The sequence below is a fragment of the Pongo pygmaeus genome, chromosome 13 (genome assembly GCF_028885625.2).
Source record: "Pongo pygmaeus isolate AG05252 chromosome 13, NHGRI_mPonPyg2-v2.0_pri, whole genome shotgun sequence".
NCBI classification, from domain to species: Eukaryota; Metazoa; Chordata; class Mammalia; order Primates; family Hominidae; genus Pongo; species Pongo pygmaeus.
The window spans coordinates 19,517,136-19,538,999 of record NC_072386.2 but is presented as its reverse complement, the minus strand read 5'-3'; the positions used below and the strand labels follow the sequence as shown (position 1 = coordinate 19,538,999).

Here is a 21,864-nt window from a genome sequence, read left to right as displayed (position 1 = left end):
GCCACTCAGGAGTTTCTGGACGGACTCCTGGATTTGGAAATGAAGGTCACAAAGGAGGAGCACCTGCCTTCATCCAGACGATGTTGGCTCCAAAGTGCTGCTAGTCTCCCCCCACCGCCCTTGGATGAAGGATGCACTTGTTAACATCTGCCTGTGCACCATCCCAGAATGATCTAACATCCCAATCTGATGGTGCCTCATCCCTACTCAGAACTCCTCCCATGAACCTGCCAGTGCACTGGGAACACGGTGCAAACTCCTTGACCAGGAATTGGCCCCTGCTGACTCCCCTGCTTTATGTCTCAACTCCTGCCACTCCCTCTGTGGGATCTCTCTCATCTTGGGGTCTTTGTTCCTGTGGTCTCAACCTGAAAGGCTCTCTCCACACTCCTCCCTTTCACTGGCCAATTCCACTGGCCTTTCAGGTTTCCATTTAGAGCATGCCCTCTCCAGGAGGCCTTCACTCAGTCAGTGCAGGCCTGAGTGGTGCCCTCGGCCCCGTGGGATTGGGTTATCGTTACAGGAACTGGACTGTATTTTAATAGTCCTAGACTGTACATTCCATGAGGACAGGGACTGCTTTATTAAAGGTGTATTGTATCTCCAGTGTCTAATGCACGATATGGACCTCGTAGGTGTTCAGTAGAGTTCGGCACGGAAAATAGTGCATAGACACATGCATTTGGGTATCATGGTCAGAGACGCGGTAGGACCAGAACCAGCGGAGTGGGTGAGACGGCTCAGGGGGTTAGAAAACGGCTGACTGCAGAGTCCCAGGGCGCTCCAGCATTTTAGAGTTTCTGGTTTGAGGAACCCTCAAGGAGACCGAGGGAGTAGCTGGAGAGGGCCGAGGAAAGCTAGGAGAACACAGTTTCCCAGTGCGGAAGGAGTTTGCAGAGACAGGGGAGGTGGTCCACAGGGCCTAATGTGGGCCCACGCTTTCCCTCTCCCTTCAGCCGAACACCTGCGGGGCGTGGGGGTCAGGGGGCGAGTCCCCCGGGGCTCCCCATAGCTGGGGCTCTTCCTGGGGAAAAGGAGGCGTGAGAAGGGGGTCGTTTTGGGAACTCTTCTGGGTTCCAGTTTTGGCCCAACCACCGCCGGTCTGGGTGACCTTGGGGAGTCCCTTTCCTCTCCCAGCCTCAGTCTCCCCCCTGGGTACTCAGCGGACGCTGCGTGCCCCGGCGGTGAGCTGAGGCAGGCGGCGGAGGCAGGGCCCGGGTGGGAGCGGGACCGCCCACTGCGGCGGGCCGGGACCTCGGAGCCAGCGGAGGCGGCGCGCGGGGCTCCTCCCCCGGGGCGGGGGTCGCGGCGCCGGCAGCTGGCGGCCGCGCAGCTGCAGCCTCAGCACCTGCCGCCGCCAGACGGCGCGGGCGCGGCCCGGCCCGGCCACCCCCTCCGGCTGCAGCCTCGGCGCGGGAGGCGGAGCCCGAGCCGAGCCGGAGCAGCGCTGCTTCCCCAGCCTTGGCCGCGACCGTGCCCGCCGCTGGGCGGGGCCGCCCCTCTCCGAGAGCGTCTGCCCGCTAGGTCCTTGTCCGCGCGGGCGGCACCTCCTCTGCAGGTAAGGGAGGGGTCCCGGCACCGCGAAGTTTTGGGGAGACTGTCCGCCCCCACACCCCGGGCCTGCGCCTCGGCTTCCTCCGCGCCGCCCTCCGCCTGCACCACCAGTCCCGGGTGACCCGCGCCCGCCTCCGGTCCTCGTGTCCCCAAGCCCGGCTCGGGGGCGCGTCCGTGGGCTAGCTCAGGACCTGCCATCGTGAACTGTTTGCACAGTAGCGATGTGTGCTTAAGTTTCCGAGATCTGCATGGTGTAGTGAGTGGAAAGAGCGGTAACGCGGGAGGGGGAGAGACCTGGGTTTAGGTGCGGCCGCGGCCGGCGCCAACTTTCTGAGTGACCTCAGACCAACCCTCTCTGTCGGTCCTCGATGGCCACACCTGAACCAGAAGGGGTTCGCCAGGGACGATCAGCTGCAGCGCCAATGCCTGTGTTGTCATCTTTTGAGTAGAGGGGCATCCCTGAGTGTCTCAGCTCCAGAACTCATTGCGGGTGGAGAGGAATGAGCCGCAGAAGTCAGTCTCCGGGGTCGCGTCGCTAACTTGCAGCAGCTTTGGCTGAGCTTTAGGAGGGGCGTTGAGTCAGCCTCGGGGAGCAGGGGATGCCCCTAGGGTTAGGAGTCAGGACTCTGGCTTCTGGTGGCTCCTCTGCCATACACCCACTGTCTGTGTGACCTTGGGCAAGTGCCCCCTGCTTTTGCCAGCACCTATAAAATAGGGTGGAAGTCGTGTTCACTAGTTGTTCGCTGTCTCTTTCAGCTGTAAACTCTGGAGAAGCGGAACCTCCGGATCTCTGCATTTAGTCAGTTTGGGTGGAGGCAATATTTCACCAAGAATCCATCTAGCACTTGCAAATGAGCGTTTAGAAAATAAAGGAGGCATTTGCAGTTTGCTTTGGAAATCCCAAAATAGACACGGGGAGGACTGGTGAACGCTCAGCTCGCCTTCTTCAGTGCTTTGGACCGTCATGAAATATTCAACGACATAATGATTTGTTTTCAAAGTGGCTTATAGATCAGGAAGCGTTTCTGTTTGTGAGTCGGTTATTTTTGTAAAAACCTCAGAATGGTTGTTTGGGAAAAAAAAAAATGCACTGTTCTAGGGGTCCTGACCTAGAGGCCAGCATCTACTTGTTTCTAGTCTAAGATGATGGTTGAGATGATTTCCAATCAAGGCAATTTCGGGCATCCTTTGGTCGGTGTTGAGTATGGTTACGGTTAAGGAACCAAGTTCATCTTTTCCAGGACTGGTGCATTCTCGCGCAGTCACAGCAAAACAAGCACGAGGTAGTTAACTGTGACATGCTAGAAAGCGAACTTTATTCTTTTGCCCAATATCTTGTTCCCCTTGTGCTGCAATTAGTGGCTCCCCAGTGTGTGGGTGAAACGCATTACCATGAAAGGATTCTCACAGAAGTGATTTTATGATTTTATTTCCTTCCTCGACATCCTGGTTTTAAGTTTCAAGCATTATGAAATCAGAGAGCTGGTGAGGGTGTGCTTGGTGACCAGAGCAGAGTTGTGGTACCTAAGTTTGTCTTTCCTGAATGAGACCCCATCCTTGAAGCTAATTTGTCCAGAGCCTTTTATCTCTCTGATGCATTCAAATGCCACCAGTCTTTTCCCTCTTCATTTTCTATTGGTTCATCAAGCACTTTCTCACTACTCATTTGGGAGGACACAAACATGAAAATTACCAACAGGCCCTACCCTCAAGGAGCTTAGGTTCTGATGGGGAATAAAGAGGCTTCTGCCACAGGATCTTCATTGTGGGCTTTATCGCCTGGGATTCCTGTGAACACTAAGGAGGGTGAATTCCAAGTGGAGATACTGGAGAAGGCTTTACAATGGAAGGTGGAGGAAGAAGAGGATTTCAACAGGTGGTGAGGAATAGAAAGGCCATGTGTAGGTCAAGGAGCTGGTACGAGCAAGGAACTGGTGAGAACTGGGAGAGCATGAGACAGATGAGAACAGTGAGCCTGGTGGAAGCACAGAGAAGGCAGAGCACACAGAGAAAGGGCAGCGGGAAGAGGCTCTGGAGGCTCTGAACCTGGGCTGGAATCCTCGCTGGCTGTGGAGTATTGGGCCTCCAAGCCTCACTTTTTTTATTCGTAAAACGGGAATAATAATAATTCCAAACTCACAAGATTAAATGAGATCATGTATAACAGTGTCTAATAGGATGTTTGCATGTAATAGGTGTTGGATAAAAGTCAATTCTTTTTATCAGAGGGTTCATGGGCAAGCTGAATAAGTGTTTGAAGGCACCATTGGAGTAAATAGTGCTTTTGGTTTAAGCGTGTGCATTGATTTAGAACCTCACCACCAGCATAGAGTTCTTGTGACAATGTGATGTGTACTCGAGGTGCCTCTTGATTCAAGGGGCAGGGGCTTTTTGTTATTTGGAGGGTGTTCAGATCAGATACTAACATCAACAACAGGCAATGCCCTGTAAATACTGTTAGGTGGTGGGAGGTCACAGAAGACTAATCAGAAGGCTCAATCCCTGCATCACACAAGCTTATCACTATGTACTCAAGGACCCAGATTGGTGGGGGAGGGGGGCAGATTTGACAGTCAGACACAGCTCTAAATGTATCAGCTTTGTCCATATAGCTGGGAGCGGGGTACTGGCTCCCTTCTGTCTTAGATTTGCAGTGGTCAAAGAATAGGACACAACCTGGGTAGCATAGTGAGACCCCATCTCTACAAAAAATTTACAGATTAGCTGGGTGTAGTAGGTGTGCACCTGTGGTCCCAGCTACTTGGGAGGCAGAGGTGCTGAGGTGGGAGGATCACTTGGGTCTCACTCGAGACTGCAGTGAGCTATGATCATGCCACTGTACTCCAGCCTGGTCAAAAGAGTGAGACTTCATCTCTAAAAAAAAGAAGACGGAGGGTGAAGAATAACATTGCCATACCTTATGACCCTGTGTAGCACTATGTAGCATCTATGGTACTGTCCTTCATTTTTTCAATCAATGGTTATTCATAGAACACCTGCTCTCTGCCAGAAAATTGTTCTAGGTGCCTCGAGAATACATCGGAACAAAAGGCAAGGTCTCTACCTTCCTGGAGTTTATATTCTAGTTGGAGAAAACAATGAACGAGTCATTACATAAATAAGGTAATTACAAGTTGTGCCAAAGGCTGGGAAGAAAATAAGTGGGGAAATGTGAGAGAAAGTAGTAGGAGTGGGACTCCATTGGAGGGTGGTCAGGGCAGGCCTGTCTGAGCCAGTGAGAGCCAGAGGAGAGAGGGAGTCAGTCTTGCCTGGAGCTGGGTGAGGGTCAGTGCAGCAGCTCTGTATCTGTAAGAGGTAGGGTAGTTTTGTGTATGAGATGCAGACTCGGGCCACACCACCTGGATTTGAATACTTGCCCCTTGGCTAACTAAATATACTCCACTATCAGGTTATTTAATCTTCTGAGCTTCAGTTTTTTCATCTGTAAACTAGGGATAATAACAGTACCTCCTTGAGAGGGTTGTTGGAGAACTGAATGAGTCGATACATGTAAAGTACTTAGAATAGTGCCAGTTATATAGTAAGCACCAAATAAAAGTTCAATTGAGGGTGAGAGAAGGAGGAAACTGTTCTAGGCAGAAGGAACAGCAAATGCTAAGGCCTGGAGGCCTGAAGGGGCTTGGTGCATGTACGACTAGACAGTCTGTGTGCACAGGTATTATCCTCACAGTTATCGGGGAGACTTCTGAGCAGGCTATCTGCCCCTTCAATACAGAATTATATATTTTAGGAATTTTGAATAAATGACCACCCACAGCACTTTTCACTTGCAGGATCAGGCCGAGTGGTGTGGTGAGCTGCTGCTGCTGCTGCTGCTGCTGCTACTGTTTCGGGGACATTGCACAGTAGACCCTTTTTTAGGATCTCTTTCCCTCCCTCCTTCCCTGCCCCCAGAGGTGCTCATTGATGCATAAAGGGAAAGCAGGAGTGGAGCTGAGCCCCTGGTGCCACCAGCCCTGGTACCAAAGTACTGGCTGTGCCCGCTTGCTGTGGGGTACCCTTCAGCCATCATCCCCTCCTCCTCCCAAGCTGGAAACTACAGCAGGGGAGGCTAATTGTCTGTGCCTTCTCCCTTGTTCCCTCCTTACTGAAATCTACTCAGTAAGGACCAAGTGACCTTGCCCTGTAAAGTAACAGTGACCAAGCCCTATTATTTTTACTTCCAAAATCTCTCTAATATGCCCCCATCTTTCCATTCTCTCTGAGCATCAGGCTTCGGTGCTCTGTACTGTAAAGTGTGGCTCTGATCTCATCATGCTCCTCCTCAGAGCCTTTCAGTGGGTCTTCCCTGTATGGATACCGAAGTCCCGAGTCCTCAGCCCAGCAGGCATGATGGGCTACCTCCATCCTTTCTCTCACACCCCCTCCTCTGCACCATGTCCCCACTCTTTTTTTTTTTTTTTTTTGAGATGGAGTCTTGCTCTGTTACCCAGGCTGGAGTGCAGTGGTGCGATCTCGGCTCACTGCAACCTCCGCCTCCCGGGTTCAAGCAATTGCCCTGCCTCAGCCTCATGAGTAGCTGGGACTACAGGCACCTGCCACCATGCCCAGCTAATTTTTGTATTTTTTCGTAGAGACGGGGTTTCACCATATTGACCAGGCTGGTCTCGAACTCTTGACCTTGTGATCCACCCACCTCGGCCTCCCAAAGTGCTGAGATTACAGGCATGAGTCCCCGTGCCCAGCCTCCCAACTCTTAATCCCCCTAGCCTCAGGTCTCTAGGCCTTTGCTCCCCCGTCTAGCCCCTCTGTCTAGCATGTGCTTTAGCCTTCGTGGTCCTGCCTATGCCTGAAGGCTAAGCTCAAATCCTGCCACCCCTAGGAAGCTGTCTTCCAGATCCCCTCATCCCAGGGATTTCACTATTCCCTGATACTTGGTACCTCTCATGGAGAAGTCATTACTGTCAGCCTTGAAGGATTTTGTGTGCGGTCACTTGTGTATGTGGCCACAGCTCACAGAAAGCCCTTGGGAGGGCCGGCACAATGTCCTTCTTCTTTCTACCCCACAGCGCTTTTCACAGAGCCTAGCCCTAATGCAGGCTTGATAATGGTCTATATTGGATTGACAAAAGCCTGTGATTTTCCTGATATCTGAAATGATTTGAGTCAAGCCAGAAATATGAGGCTGACGCTTAGGGGTTGCATATGCTTCTCAGCTGAACTCACTCGTGGCATTCTGATCCCTCAAGATGTAGCTCCTTCATTTGATGATGGGTTGATGCAACCTCTAAGATGAGTCTGAGTTTTGAATTTAGCTTTTCAGTGTGCCTATTTTAAAGGAATATACTATGTAAAATTTGAACCTTGAAGCTTTTGACATTGTTTATATTATAAAAGTGTTCCTTACTGTAAAAAAGATCAGTATAGAAAGCTTTCAAATGCCAAATATACCTACGCACTGAACACCAATCAATGTATAAAATTTTGGTTTATCCACAGCTATTGTAGTTGTACTTTTACTGTATCCTGAGATATACACTAAACTTAATATATGTTCATGGAAGCAGTACTAACAGTGGCTTAAATTTGTTTTGGTAATTACAGATTACATTATACAGGTTTGCAAATCTGAGACTTTTTTTTTAGTTAACTATCTGCCTGAAGGACAGTGGGAAGCCGGACTTGGTGCTTGGCAGATTGATATGAGGGCAGAAGCCATTATTTTCATTAAGTGACACAGTGTTTTCAGGAACTCACCTGATGTTTAGAGACCTTTTTTCCAGCAGTTAGAAGTGGTTTGGGCCACCAATCATTTCCCAAGCTGGCTGCTAAATGGTATGTGGCCTTAATATTAGTTGTTTTGGTGAAAAAGAAGAAAAAAACACTAATTACAAGTTGGAAAAGGTAAGATGGTAAATTTAAAAGTTCTTTTGACCTCTTTCAAGGAATGATCTGAGAATCTCAGCTGCTTCAGTAAAAGGGTGATATGGCAAAATTTCAAAATCCTGAATGGAAAGAGCTTCAGAGGAATTCATCTGGATGCAACAGTGCATCATTCTCTGAGATTTTTCACTTACGAGAAGACAGATGTGCAGGCAGCTGAGAAATGCTGTGCTTCCTGTTCTTTGAGTATCTAGAATATAGGGTGTAGGCTACAGCTTGTATTAAAACCAATGATAACAATCCCACCTCCCCTGCCAATTGAAACCCCTGTCTGATGCTGACTTGTAACTATTCACATGTGAAGCTTCTGAGTTACTGCTTTGTTGTTTTCTTTGCTCCAGTGTAGAATTCGGAAGGATGCAAAAGGAAAAACAATTATTAAAGATGAGGATGGCATTTATTTGTTCTTATAAAAATAATTTATTTGGTAGCTGCAGTCTCTGTTCTCTCTGGCTTTCCCTGGAAAAAGACACCAGTCCAGACTGTCCAGGGCTCCCCTGGTACCTGTGAATGTGCTGTTAGTTCCTGGTCTGGTTAGAAGATGATGTCTTTGTGGAGATACATACTTGGCCTCTTTCTTTCTCCCTGAGGTGAGGGACATTTTGTGTATAGGCGATGGAAGAATAGATGGTCTCTTTCTCAAGCTCATTCCTGGTTATTTTCAGTACTTAGCTCTTTGCAAAAGCTGCGTAATAAGTGTCTTAGTGAGAGTGTGCCTTGTTTATGTGCTGAAAACCTAGATTCACACATGTGTTTCCAGATATTTTAGCTACCAGTCATAGACCCTCAAACAAGACTGCCAGCTCCGGAGATGATCAAGTACAGCCTTTGTGTGGTGCAGGAATTCCCCTAGCATACCCAGCCTCCCTCTGCTTGGACCTGCCAACCCCCACCACCTTCCTATTCCATCCTCAGTTGGCTCTGGATATTACAAAGTTCTTCATTATTCCAAGCCAAAAATCTTCCTCTCGGCAATGGTTGCCCCATTGGCCCGATCCTGCCCTTTGAAGCCCCACACAAAAAAAAATCCATTTCTTCTTCCCTATGACAGCTAGTTAGGCCACTTGGACCTTCAAAGACAGGGATCAGGCCCCCACATCTTCACTTCTTCAGGCAGAATGCCCACTTTATCTGGCCCCCTGAAAAGCTAAGAATGGGACACTGCTGTGCAGGTGGGGGTCTGATCAGCCCAGACAGGAGCAAGCCCACTGCAGCCTCACTTCAGAATCTATATTTGCGTTAGCACGGCCTGAGGCCAGTTAGCTCCCAGTGGGTCCCCCTTCTGGGCCGTGCACTGGGCCACTATGGAACTGCGTGCACTTTGGCGTCAGAGAGACCCGAGTGTCCTGGCCCAGTGGTTGATGTGGGGTGGCCCCGGGTGAGTTAGCCGCCTCTCTGGGACTCATATCCCTCATCTGTCTGACTACTTCTTAGGTGCTGTGTTTTTTCCTGTCAATGTAACGAATCAGCACAATCTTGGCTTAAAACAGCAGAGCTGTGTCCTTTAACAGTTCCGGAGGCCAGAAGTACAAAATCGAGATGTTGGTAGTGCCGCTGTCCCACTGGAGTCTCCAAGGGGAATCCTTCCTTTGTCACTTCCAGCTTCTGGTGGCCGCTGGCATTTCTTGACTTGTGGTGGCATCACTCCAGTCTCTGCCTCCCTGGTCACATTGCCTCCTCCTGTCTGTTTCAAATCTTTGTTTCAGTCTTATAAGGACACTTGTCATGAGACTTAGGGTCCACCTGGATAATCCAAGGATAAGCACCTCATCTAAAGATCATTAATTTAATTATACGTGTAAAAATCCTTTTTCCAAATAAGATCACATTTACAGGTTCCTGGGATTGGGACTTGGAATTTTTTATTTATTTATTTATTTATTTTTTGAGACTGGGTTTGGCTCTGTCACCCAGGCTGGAGTGCAGTGGCATGATCAAGCTCACTGCAGTGCTGATCTCCTGGGCTCAAGTGATCCTCCCACCTCAGCCTTCTAAATTGCTGGGACTATAGGCGCACACCAGCTGGCTAATTTTTAAATTTTATTTTTAGTAGAGATGAGGCCTTGCTATGTTGCTCAGACTGATCTGGAACTCCTGAGCGTAAGCAATCCTCCTGCCCCAGCCTCCCAAAGTGCTGGGATGACAGGTGTGAGCTACTACATCCAGCCAAGACTTGGATATCTTTTTAGGGTGGCCGCCATTCAGCCATTGGCTCTCTACTTTCTCTACTTTTGCAACTCCCTTTTGTTTCGATTGTATTTGAACCCAGCTCTCTAGGGTCACTGGCCTCAGATCCTCAGGCCGCATGTCTTCTGTCTCCTCCTTCCTTCAGCATCCTGGCTGCTGCTCTGAAGGGTGCCGGGGCTGTTCTGATCACTCCTGTTGTACAGATGTGGGTGGGGCCCTCAGGGATTAGGCTGCCTAGGAGAAAGCTCAGGTCTTTCTGGTGTATACCCTCATTTCCACCAGCATGCTGTGGCGAGTCAGTGGAGGTTTTATCAGTGGGAAGGAGAAGCTGTGGCTATTAAAATATTCATTTCCGGTTCTCAGACGTAGGGAAGATCCCACAGTGAATGTGCTCTGGACAAAGAAGGGACACATAGTGGAAGACTTGTGTCCTGACATTTTCCCCCTAATTTAGACTGAGATTGGCTCACTGAATTTCAGGGAAATTATATTCTTAGTGCCCAAATACTCTAAAAAATCAGGAAATGCTCCTTGGCAACCCTGTAAGAGCGTAGTAATATCATCTTCTTGCCCTACAACTAGCCTGTTTCAGAAGTTCCATGGTCCTTTAAGTGTGATCTCCAGTCTGCTGCTGGCTTCTGGGCTCTCCAAATGCAACTCCCACTAAAATGTGCTTTTCTCCACAAAGAGAGTACGCTGCTTTGTTTGCAGTTGACTTTTCAAGCACTGAAAAAAAAAAAAAAAAGCTGAGGGGCAAGCAGAAGAGCTGCATCTGGTGAAGCTAGTAGTGGAGCTGAGAGAAAGCAGGGGGAGGGTAGTGGCCTGGGAGGGTCTGGACACTGAGCAGCTCCAGACTCTCCGCTCATTGCTGCCCCCAGGATTCCTGTCCGACAGCATCCTCTTAGATGGCTGCTCCACTCATTTCAATGTGCTTTGCTAAGAAAGGCCTGTGTGGGGATGGGGGCTGGGGAAGAGAGGCGGGGAGGGAGGAGAGAGATGGATCAGACAGTCCCTGCCCCGCCTGTGGCTGGAAGTAAGTCAGTGCTGGGCAGGGTGCTTCACTTTGCAGAGACCCTTGGGAGCCTAGCAAGGGCTGGCCATGCCTTGCAGGGAGATCTAGGAGGGCTTCTGGGAGGGACTGGCATTTGAACCGAGCCCTAATGGGTGACTAGGAGATAAAGAAGAGAAAGATGGATAGAACAGTATATCCAAAGTTGACCTCAGGTGGCCCCCTTCCTGGTCATCATCCGATGGAGCTGCACTGGAAGAAGCTCAGGTCTTACAGGGACGTTAAGGACCATCTAGTAAGGAAGATATTCAGACTGCACTGCTTAGAGATCTCCACTTCTCATTTCTGTTAAAGAACAATGATTTTAAAGTGGGTTTAAATAGTGGGTTTAAAGAACAGTGATTTTCCATTTTGACAAGGCTTGTTTGGTGTAGCCACTTCAAAATATCCCCACATCAAAATATGATGCTTTATCTGGGATATCTTTTCCAGACTTCGGGAGCCTTCCCTCCTGCCCCCTCATTTCTGCAAGACAATACTCCCCAGACTGTGTGGTCATGGGGTGTTGCTGTGTAACCTTCCCCACTTGACTGTGAGCTTCCTGGGCAGGGACTGAGCCTTGCTGCTCATTCAGTACAGAGCCCAGAAGGAGGCCTGGGGGGTACAGTGTTGACCGATGAATGAATGCATGACTATGACTACTTCCTTAGCTGCATCTGGCTCCCAGCTGCCTTCATTGGTCTCTACAGTCATCAGTAGTATCCTGGCTAAGTCAAGAACATATGTGGGCCTCTGTGTTTCTCCATCTTATATTCTCTCCCGGAGTTGGTTTGCTATATCACCCAAGTTAGTAGGGACTTGAAGGGTGGTGCCCCCTCTCTACACTTTCAGAGGATGGGGAGGTGGTGGACCTAATGTCCAGCCCCTGTTGTTCTGCGACATGGCCAGACTGACCTGGGAACTTGCTTACTCGGTCCAACTGGCTCTTCTTGGTGCCTTGTAGTCTTACTACTACAGTCACAGAGGCAGGAGGGTGCAGGGAGTAGTGCCAAGGCCTTTGACTCCATCAGGCCTGAGTTTACCAGTTGCATGATCTGAGACCCATTGTTTACTTGCTCTCTTAATTGATTATCTGTGCATGTTAAGCTTACAGAAAGAAGATACAAGGAGGATATAATGACCCCTGTTTTCTACCTACACATGGTAAATATTCAATAAATGTTAATATTCTTTTTATATTATCTGAAGGGCTGTCCTGGAAAAGAGAGATAAGATTGGTTCTGTGTGTTAGAGGCTATCCAGAACAAAGTTTAGTTTTGCCTCAAGTTCTCATCCTTTCCAAATTTCATAAAGCCCCTCAGTGTCCTAATTCCTCAAGCTTACGGCATTCCTGACATCTTTGTTTCTCATTCTCTTCCACCTGCAAACTACCACCACCTCTCTGTGTGAATTTGAAGGTTGCTTCCCCTTGTCTGAGCCTCATTTTCCTATCTGTGGGCTAGGTTATAGCCAAGGTCCTCTACAGCTTTGACACTACATTTAATTTCACAACATAGATAGATAATCCATGTCTTAGACTGTTTTGTGTTGCTCTAACAGCTTGTTTGGAGGTTCCAGCAGGGGAGCACAGCTACTCGTATACCCTTGACCAAAGACCAGTCCTCCTCTGTCGGGGATGGCTGTCCTCTTTGACCAAGCAGGCAGCTTCGGGAGGGATGCACATGGAGCGGTGAGGGAGGAAGGGGACACCTGCCTAGCCAGCCAGATCAGCTGAATCAACCCTGGTGACCAGTGGGGTGACAGATGTCACAGCCAGATCGCCCTCACATCCATGTTGCTATAACAGAATACCACAGACTGGGTATTTATAATAAATAAAGTTGTATTGGTTGTGGCTCTGGAGGCAGGGAAGTCCAAATCAAGAGGCTGGTATCTTTCATGAGCCTTCTTGCTGTGTCATCCCATGACACAAGGGCAAAGAGAGGGCAAGAGGAGTGAACCCAATCCCGCAATAATAAACCCACTCCTGCAATAACAGCATTAGTCTGTTCGTGAGGGTGGTGCTCCCATGTTCCAAACATCCCCTATTAGGCCCCACCTCCCATCACTGCCATATTGGGGATCACAGTTTCAGCACATGAACTTTGGGGGATACATTCAAACCATGGCCATTCATTATTTGGAAAGTGATGTTCTAGGCCCCAGAGCAAATACAGTTGGAGTTACAGTCCTTGGCCTTACAGAGGTCACAGCCTAGCGTGGGGACAAATAAGAAGTCAGCATCATGAATGCTGTGGTAGGGAATACAGGGCTGAGGGATCCGAACCAGAACAGGGAGAGACTAGCCACTTGGTCAATGTATGGGCCCATTGCCCTCCGGGAGGAGCCATCTAGAAATGTTTGTTACTACATAAAAACATGAATGATGGAGACCAGGTCTTCCCGGGTGGCACTAGGATTTTTTGCTTTGAATTGGAATTATCAGTATGGAAAATCCCAGCAGAGATGACCTATGTGAGGGACCTTCTTTCCTCTCTTATTCTCCTGCCTTCTTGGAAAGAAAAAAAAAAAATCCAAGTCTTCAGAATAGATTGACCTTTATGTACAGAAGCTCTTGGGACACACAGCTCAGTTTAACAAGTACTGTTTGTGTGCCTGAGAAATGTCTGGGAAGATGCAGAATTACATGCATAAAGAGAATTAATCTACCTTTTGCCATGATTGTGTTCAGAAGCTGATTTTCAAAGACAGTTTCAATTTTCCTAGCTGTCTGGGTGACAGTTAGATGCATACAACCTGTGCACACTCATCCCTCTCTTGTATTTCGTCTGCCCAATTTAATTTGTTTAGATTCCGTAGGCTTTTATTGATTGCCCCTTAGAAGTTTAGCCTAGTGTTGACAGCCTAGGGGTATGAGAGACATCAATAGCCAGAAATTTCTTTTGTAGCTGGACTAGTAAGTCTTATACCCAAGAGTCAGTGAACAGAATGATCTGTTCACTGGGGATTGCTGAGTAAATTGGTGTGAGTGCCAGGATTTCTGCCCCAGGCTGAGAGATCTGGATAGATGGATGCTGAAGATGGTTCTTCAGGAAGTCTTTTGGAGGAGTCTGCATTGGAGATGGGCCAGGTGGGGATTGCATGCCAGAGTGGAGATGCAGGGGGAGGGGGCCGATCAGCAGGTGGACTCAGGATGGGAATTAGGCTTGAGCTAACTTTTCAGTCTCATCCTCAGCCCGTTGTTCTCATGCCTTGATAATGAAAACATTTCTTCAATGCACAAGACTAGCAGGCCTCTGGATTTTTGTTCGTGCTATTTCCTTTGCTTACCCTCTCCACTGCCCCACTCCATCTACCAGTAAAACTCCTAGTTATCTTTCAATTCTAGTGTTCTTCTGCTGTTCTAACCTCATGACTTTGCCTCTCCTGGTTTCTCGTAGTGTTTTGTCTATGTAGTCATCCTGCAGTATCCCATAGGGGATTGGTTCCAGGACCCCACTGCAAATAACAAAATCCATGGGTGCTCAAGTCCTTTATATAAAATGGTGTAATGTTTGCATATAACCTATGCATATCCTCTTGTATACTTCAAATTATCTCCAGGTTACTTATAATACCTAATAGAGTGTAAATGCTATGTAAATAGTTGTTATACTGTATTGTTTAGGGAATAATGACAAGAAAAAGTCTGTACATGTTCAGTATAGACACAACCATACATCTTTTCCCCAAATATTTTCAGTTCAAGGTTCGTTGAATCCACGGATGCGGAAGCCACAGATATGAAGGGCTGATTGTACTTCTGTTTCAGTGTGGTACCTGGAGCATGACAGACGCCCAAGAGCTATCACCTGAATAAATGAATAACTGAATAAATGACTGATTATTAGGTTCTGTGTCTGACTCACCTGCTGGAACTGTGAAATGTTTCCTGAGAGATGAGTGGAGGGCACCGAGATAAAAATGTGGGTGACAGATTCAGAGCAGGGAGACCACTGGGCTGCCCTTGGTGGTGGGGTGGGGGAGATACCCTTTGGAGGGGATGTAGGACATTGACATTTATGTATGTATGTATGTATGTATGTATGTATGTATTTTTACTTTAAGTTCCAGGATACATGTGGAGAATGTGCGAGTTTGTTACATAGGTATACGTGTGCCTAGTGGTTTGCTGCACCTATCAACCCATCACCTAGGTTTTAAGCCCCACATGCATTAGCTATTTGTCCTGATGCTCTCCCTCCCCTCACCCCACCCCCACAGGCCCCGGTGTGTGTTGTTCCCCTCTCCGTGTCCATGTGTTCTCATTGTTCAACTCCCACTTATGAGTGAGAACATGCGGTGTTTGGTTTTCTGTTCCTGTGTTAGTTTGCTGAGGATGGCTTCCAGCTTCATCCAAGGACATCGACTTTTTGATGAATAGAAGCACACAGTAAAAATAGTCTCTAAGATATGCTATGGACACTAAACATTCGGGGAAAATCCTGACTCTGGAATAATCAAAGAACTACAAATAAAATCAGCAATAAAAGCAAAGAAAAGAACTGCAAACATAAGCCCCCTTATAAATCTAATAAATTAGGGGTGACTGAGTAATTGGGGGAAGTAGTTTTCCTACTGACTGAGGGAGCATAATTGGGATAGCCTTTGTGGGGGGCAATTTGGCTATATCAAAAGCATTAAAAACTTGTATAGTCTTTCACCCAGCAGTGCCATTCCTAGGAATTTATCCTAAGAGAATAATTACAGATGTATTTTCAGAGATGTTTATCTCAACATATTTGTAATACAGACATCAAAAATAAACCAAATATCCAGCAATAGGGGCTTACCTTTAAAAATGGCACTCTTATCTATAGCAAATAAACAATAATGTTGTAGAATAATAAAGACACAGGGAAATGTTTACAGTGTATTTTTCAGTTTAGAAACCACCATATATGGTAAGTTCCCAATTATGTTGAAATGTGTCTTTTCACACAAAAAGACTGGAAGAGTAATTAGCAACTTATAGCTTTTAGTGAACAATTTTTATTATCTTCTCTCTAAAAAAAAAAACTTTCAAAATTTTCTACCAGCCACATGTATTACTTTTATAAGAGGGGGGAAATAAGTGACAATTAAGAAAAAGAGATAAGCTTTTGGGGAGCATTGTTTGAGCATCACTAGGTGGAAAACTAAATGGGTACATCATTTATCTTGCAAATTCCAGACAGGTAGTGTTTTCAGAAGGAAGAGCGGTCTTAGGTTCATTTGTGTGAGTATATTTATAGAAGTGAAAGCTTTGGGGGAAGGAAATAGATTGATTTTTTTTCCCCTTGAACTTTTGAAATTATTTTTTCCACTCCATTTGTAATTGAGCCCAGGGAGCTATTCTTATTTCTTCCTTTCTTGGGCACTGCGTTAGACCTAAAAATGTTAACTGGCTTAGGATGTGGGTTTTGCTAAAATGATTCCCCTTGAAGTCTTCACTGGGCTTTCTCATGCTTAAAAGTGGGGTCCCGCAGAAGATCACTTTCTACCTAATGCACTTTGCTCCTGAATTCTTTGGCAACGTTGGGGTGGTCAGAAACCACTCCTGCCTTATGGTTCTGGACCCTATCAGCCACATGTGAGGGCTCAGCAGTATGCACCTGCGTTGGCACTGTCTGTTGGAGAGGTTTATTTAGGGGCCAATCTGGCATCACCTTATCCTGTGGACGTAACATTAGTCTGCAGAAAAAGAGATCAGAGCTGGGTAGAATCTCTTTAAATATTAAAGATAGTGATGCCTTTTGCCACACATCTCCAAAGAGCTCTGAGCATTTCAGACATTACCTCATCGTTAATTTTCACAGTGTTCTTGGGTGAGAAGCTGATGGCAAGTGTTCCCTGGTCTCCGTGTGGAGCAGAACATAGCAAATTTCAGGTAGGTAGTAGGAGTTCTCCTGACTAGATATCAATTGGTAAAAGAAAATGGGGGCGTTTTTTGGGTGTCTTCTTCACAGTTGTTCTGCATTACTCAGAAATTAAATTGCCTTCCTGCATTTTGCCCCACTAACACTTATTGAGTGTCTACTGTGAGCAAGGCACAATGCTGAGTACTGTGGCTAGGAGTGAAATGTAAATGTCCTTAGTCCCACACTTAAGGCCTTTGGTGATCTGGCTTCTTCCACCTGCCACTCCTACCCCGATACCTCCACTCTACTTCACATACCTTTTATGCCTCATCGTCCTCATGCTAAGCTGCACCTTTGGTCTTCAGGGTAGCCCAGTGCCATCTCCCTTCTGTGCACTTTATGCCCTTCCCCAGGTGTGCCCCCATTGCCTTTCTCCCTACCCCTACAGGTCTTACTCTCCTGTCCTTCATGCTCTGCTCACCTCCCGCACAAAGCCTTCCCTGATAGCTCGCTCTACTTTATCCACAGCTGGATGGGATCTCCCACCACCAAACTCCCAGGCGTCCTACTAGCCTCTCTGCACTGGTCCTTACTCTTTTTTCCTTTGTATTTCAGTGATTTATGTGCACTCTTTGATGACTTTTCAAGCTTCTTGACTGAAGAGATGTGCAAGTACTCAATGCATAAAGGAATGAAATGGGCATAATTTCAGGCTAGCAGTCACCAGTTTGTGCCTAGCTTTCTGAGGTACAGAGTCACTGATAGAACCCTACTTGGCCTCGCCTCTCCTTTGATCCTTCCTCACTGAGGCCCTTTGCTGCCTCCCAGTCGGTTCTGTCCTCACCTTGCATCAGTGCCCATACCATCTTTCAGTTCATAGCTGTGTATTAAAAAGTATTCCTCTCTTATGGTGTTCTGGGGAGACATGGGAAAAAAGAGACAATTGAAGCATGCTTTTTTTTTTTTTTTTTTTTCCTGAGACAGGGTCTTGCTGTGTCACCCAGGCTGGAGTGCAGTGGAGTGACCTTGGCTTACTGCAACTGCTGCTCCCACAGGCTCAAGCGATCCTGCCACCTCAGCTTCCCAAGCAGCTGGGACCACAGGTGTGCACCACCAAGCCCAGCTATTTTCTTGTATTTTTAGTAGAGACAGGGTCTCACCATGTTGGCCAGGCTGGTCTAGAACTCCTGACCTTAAGCGATCTGCCCGCCTCAGCCTCCCAAAGTGCTGGGGTTACAGGCATGAGCCACTGTGCCAGGCCTGAAGCAGTTTTAAGGTTACCCCTGTGCTGGCCACAATGGCTCACTGAGGCACAAGAATTGCTTGAACCCGGGAGGCAGAGGCAGAGGTTGCAATGAGATGAGATCTCGCCACTGCACTCCAGCTTGGGTGACAGAGGGAGACTCTGTCTCAAAAAAAGAAAAAAAAAAAAAAAAAGAAGGTTACCCCTGTGCTTATTTCTTTTTCAACCTCTGTAATGCAAACCACCCACATTTCATGGGATCCTAAAATTGCAAAGGGCTTTATCCAGAGTATTCTTTGTCCATGAGCTGGCACGAGGGCTGAGATCATCTCGTGCTCTACCTGTGGCAGGCTGTGTGAGGCTGGGCAAGTTATTTAATCTTCCTGTAGCGTCATTTCCCCATCTGTTAAGGGGGGATAATGTGCTTAGGGGTGACCTACCTCCCTGGGATGCTGCGAGGCTTAGTGAGCTAATGCCATTGCTATTAACTTTAACTGAACACAACTGGGCAGAACTAGCAGGAGACCAAGTATTATGTGGCACAGAATAAACTCTACGACTATAAAATGGATGCATCATGAGACCTTGGGTGTCATCTTCTGTGTTGCCCTTGGCACAGAGTAAGCCAGTTTTGCCAATCAAGGACCTCTAGGGTTTCCTTTCTCGACTGGCTCAAGTGGTTGAGGTCTTGAGGATGAGAATGCCATCTGCAGGACTCCTGTGCCTGTCGTGCTGAAAGGAGAGAAGCCAGACATGTTGAGAGGCATAGCTGCAGCTGCCCAGTATCCGCAGATGAGGAGGGTCATGGTCCTGTGAGGAGGGGGCCCGTGCCACAGAGATACCACCCAACTTTGCCCACATGGCCTGGCAGTCAGTTTTACTTGGGCTTATCGATGAGCTATGGGAAGGTCATTTGATATGCACATTCTTGTGGCCGCAATGTTGGGAATGTGGCGTTTTATGTTTAAAAATAGCTGTGTGCCGGGAGGCCCGGGAGCAGTGTCCTGGGATGGAGGGGAGGTGCCAGCAGGGGGAAGAGGTGTGGATTTCTTTCCGTGGAAGAGTCCCTTCAGCTCTGTGCCACTGGTGAGCTGGTGTTTGCTCATTCTGTAACGTGTGCTGCTTTCTCTAGACTGTTCTTGGAAAGGGGGCTGTTTTGGTTCTTCTCAATTGTGATATCTTCTCCATACCTTAAAAAACCCTGTTTCCATGGTATATTTGTTCTTGAGCACTTATCCTTTATGAAACCTGTTTGATTAAGATTCTTTCAGTGTTCATAATCGCAATTTATTTATTATGGGTCCTTCTCAAATTTAACTGGTAATTATTTCTCACATTTGTTTTGTGTTTTCAAAAGGCAGCATCCTTAATCATTTTATATATAAATAGGATAATCATTAAATACTTTTGGAACTAACTTGCCAACAGGTTTTCAAAATTGGGGGATCATAGGATGTGAGACCCCAGGCTAGAGACTTTCACACTGAATAAATCCCTGTTTCAGATGGTGCAGTGATGTCCTGAGAGGATAATGAGCGATCTTTGGTTACACAGCTAACTAGTGACAGAATCAGGACTTGGATCCAGGTCCCCTAACTTCCTTGTCCATGCCTCTCTGGTTAGCTCTGTAGAATTTAGCCTCTGAATTACAAGTGAGTGAGAAGGGGAAGAAAAAATCACTACCTAATTTAACTTTTCCGTATGTCTTAATTAAAATGAATCTTCTAGTTTTAGAAATGCCTATGCCATATACCACAGCTGATCCCTTGACCTTGACTCGCTTGATTCCTTTGATGGTCTGCATTGAGGATTCTTCAAGTGTGGTCCCCACCTGTATTCTCTGAGAGCTTGTGAGAAATATGAACTCTCAGCCCCTCCCCAGACCTAGAGAAACTCTGCGGGTGGGGCTCAGCAGCCTGTGTTTTAACAAGTCCTCCAGGTGATCTGATATGCAGTGAAGTTACAGAACCATTGCCTGCCATGGCTTAAGTCATCCTCTCCGTGTGTTTGACACCCAGGGCAGTGACTCACTTTGTTTCTTTTGTGGATTCTGAGTTTTCTTTACCGAAGAGAAAATTCTCTGTTGCTGCTGCTAGCTTTGAATAATGATTCCCTTTCTCTGCTTCTCTGCATTACTACTATACGCACACACCTAGCAGGAGTGAAAGATAGGTGGGCCAAAAATGAAAGTAAATAGGCTGGGCGCGCGGTGGCTCACTCTTGTAATCCCAGCACTTTGGGAGGCCGAGGCGGGTGGATCACCTGGGGTCGGGAGTTCGAGACCAGCCTGACCAACATGGAAAAACCCCAACTCTACTAAAAATACAAAATTAGCCGGGCGTGGTGGCGCATGCCTGTAATCCCAGCTACTCAGGAGGCTGAAGCAGGAGAATCGCTTGAACCCAGGAGGCGGAGGTTGTGGTGAGCTGAGATCACGCCATTGCACTCCAGCCTGGGCAACAAGAGCAAAACTCCGTCTCAAAAAAAAAAAAAAAAAGAGAGAAAGAAAAGAAAAGAAAAAAGAAAGTAAATAGGGGATTTCAACAGAAACAGGTTTGCAGGCAGAAAAAAACGTCTCAACCACTGAGGTATGTTTTCTGCGTTTAAAACTTGCTACTTCTCTAAGCACACTGATAAATTAGACTGTGTCTAACTGTATTATACTGGGTTTTCTATCATTTATTTGTTATTTTATTCATTCATTCTGCAGATTTTTTGTACGTTGTATTTGCATGGCTCATGTTAAATGCTGGGGGAGATGTATTCGAGTTTATCAGGAGGTAGAGAACATGTTCAAAAATAACTATAATCCAAGCTAGCCAGTGATAAATACAGGAGAATCATCTTTAGTAAAAGGGTTGTGGAAACCTAGAGATGGTAGAAAGCGTGTGTGAGGGAGGAGGACAGCAGGGAGGACTTCATGAAGACAGCAGCATTTAGACGAAGCTTAAAAGGAGGTGGAATTTGACATTGAGAGTTTGGGCGTGGGTAAATAACATTCTAGGCAAAGGTGCAAAAATATCAAAGCATGGCGGGAGGCTCAGTGCAATTTGTTAGGATGGGGGATATGTGAAGCTGATTAGAAAGAAATGAGGCCATGTAACTAGGTCAGTGTCAAAAGGAGAAGGATCTTCAAATACTCACTTAGGAGTTTGTTCTTTATCCTGAAGGCAATGGGGAATCATTGAAGGGTTTTGAATAAGGGGGAGGTATGACCAAGCTGTGCTTTCAGTAAAGTTAATCTGTCATCAGCATGTGAAGTAGATTGAAGTACGTGAGAGGGAGACTTTCGTTGTTTTTATTTTGTAACTGCTTTGCAGCAGTTTGTTGATAGATTGAAAAATTGTCTTAATGTTTAATTGGGAGGTAATTGCCTTTCTTCTGGTGATGACTGGATTTTGAAATAAGCATCCAGGGCATAGTTTATTGTCTGGGGAATGCAGCTGTAACATTATAATGGGGAATCTGCAGGAAAATAAGAATCACTTATCAGAATGGCTTTATAGGAAACTTCCAAAACTAACTTCTTCCTTCCTTCTTTTCTTTTGAACATTTTCCTTTAAACACAATGTGTTCATATTCATTTTATCCAGTAATGACCTGGTAATTCTAGATCACATAAAATCTGCAAGTATTGAACAGCTAAAGGCTATTGAACACCTAAAGGCTCTTTCTTGCCTTTTCCTACTCAGCCTCCAGAGCTGTTTTCCCTCTCACTCAAGGACTTACTTTGTTAAAGTGCCTAAATCAAACGCATTTTGCAAGGATCTGCCTTATTTCAGTGGTGGCTGTAATGGGAATAGTTGTAGGTAACTTGAATGTCATGAATATTTAAATATGTTATGACTTCTAGTATTTGCAGTATAGAGAAGACTCTGTTACTATTGATTTTTTCAGTAGGGCTGTCTTTATAGGGCCTTGGCTTTGGCTAGTTAGCACCATTGATTTTAGTCATTCAACCAGTATTTAGTGAACATCTATTAGGCACTGAAAAATCATGGTGAATCAGACAACCACGGCCCTGCTCAATGTGGAACTTATATTCTAGCAGGGGATATATACAAGTAAATAGTCAAATATAGTCTGAG

At 46.7% G+C, this 21,864-nt stretch overlaps 1 protein-coding gene across 2 annotated transcripts in view; it reads left to right on the top strand.

Annotated features, from left to right (window-relative positions):
• Nucleotides 1–1,417: 1,417 nt before the first annotated feature.
• FRMPD1 (FERM and PDZ domain containing 1) overlaps nt 1,418–21,864 on the top strand; it is a 101,533-nt gene continuing 81,086 nt past the window's right edge. The window contains exon 1 of one of the 2 annotated variants that reach the window (XM_054500242.2): nt 1,418–1,558. The gene's annotated coding sequence lies outside the window, so the exon portion shown is untranslated. Of the gene's footprint in view, nt 1,559–20,345; nt 20,365–21,864 lie in introns of those variants that run through there. The other variant, XM_054500243.2, reaches the window with a different exon arrangement.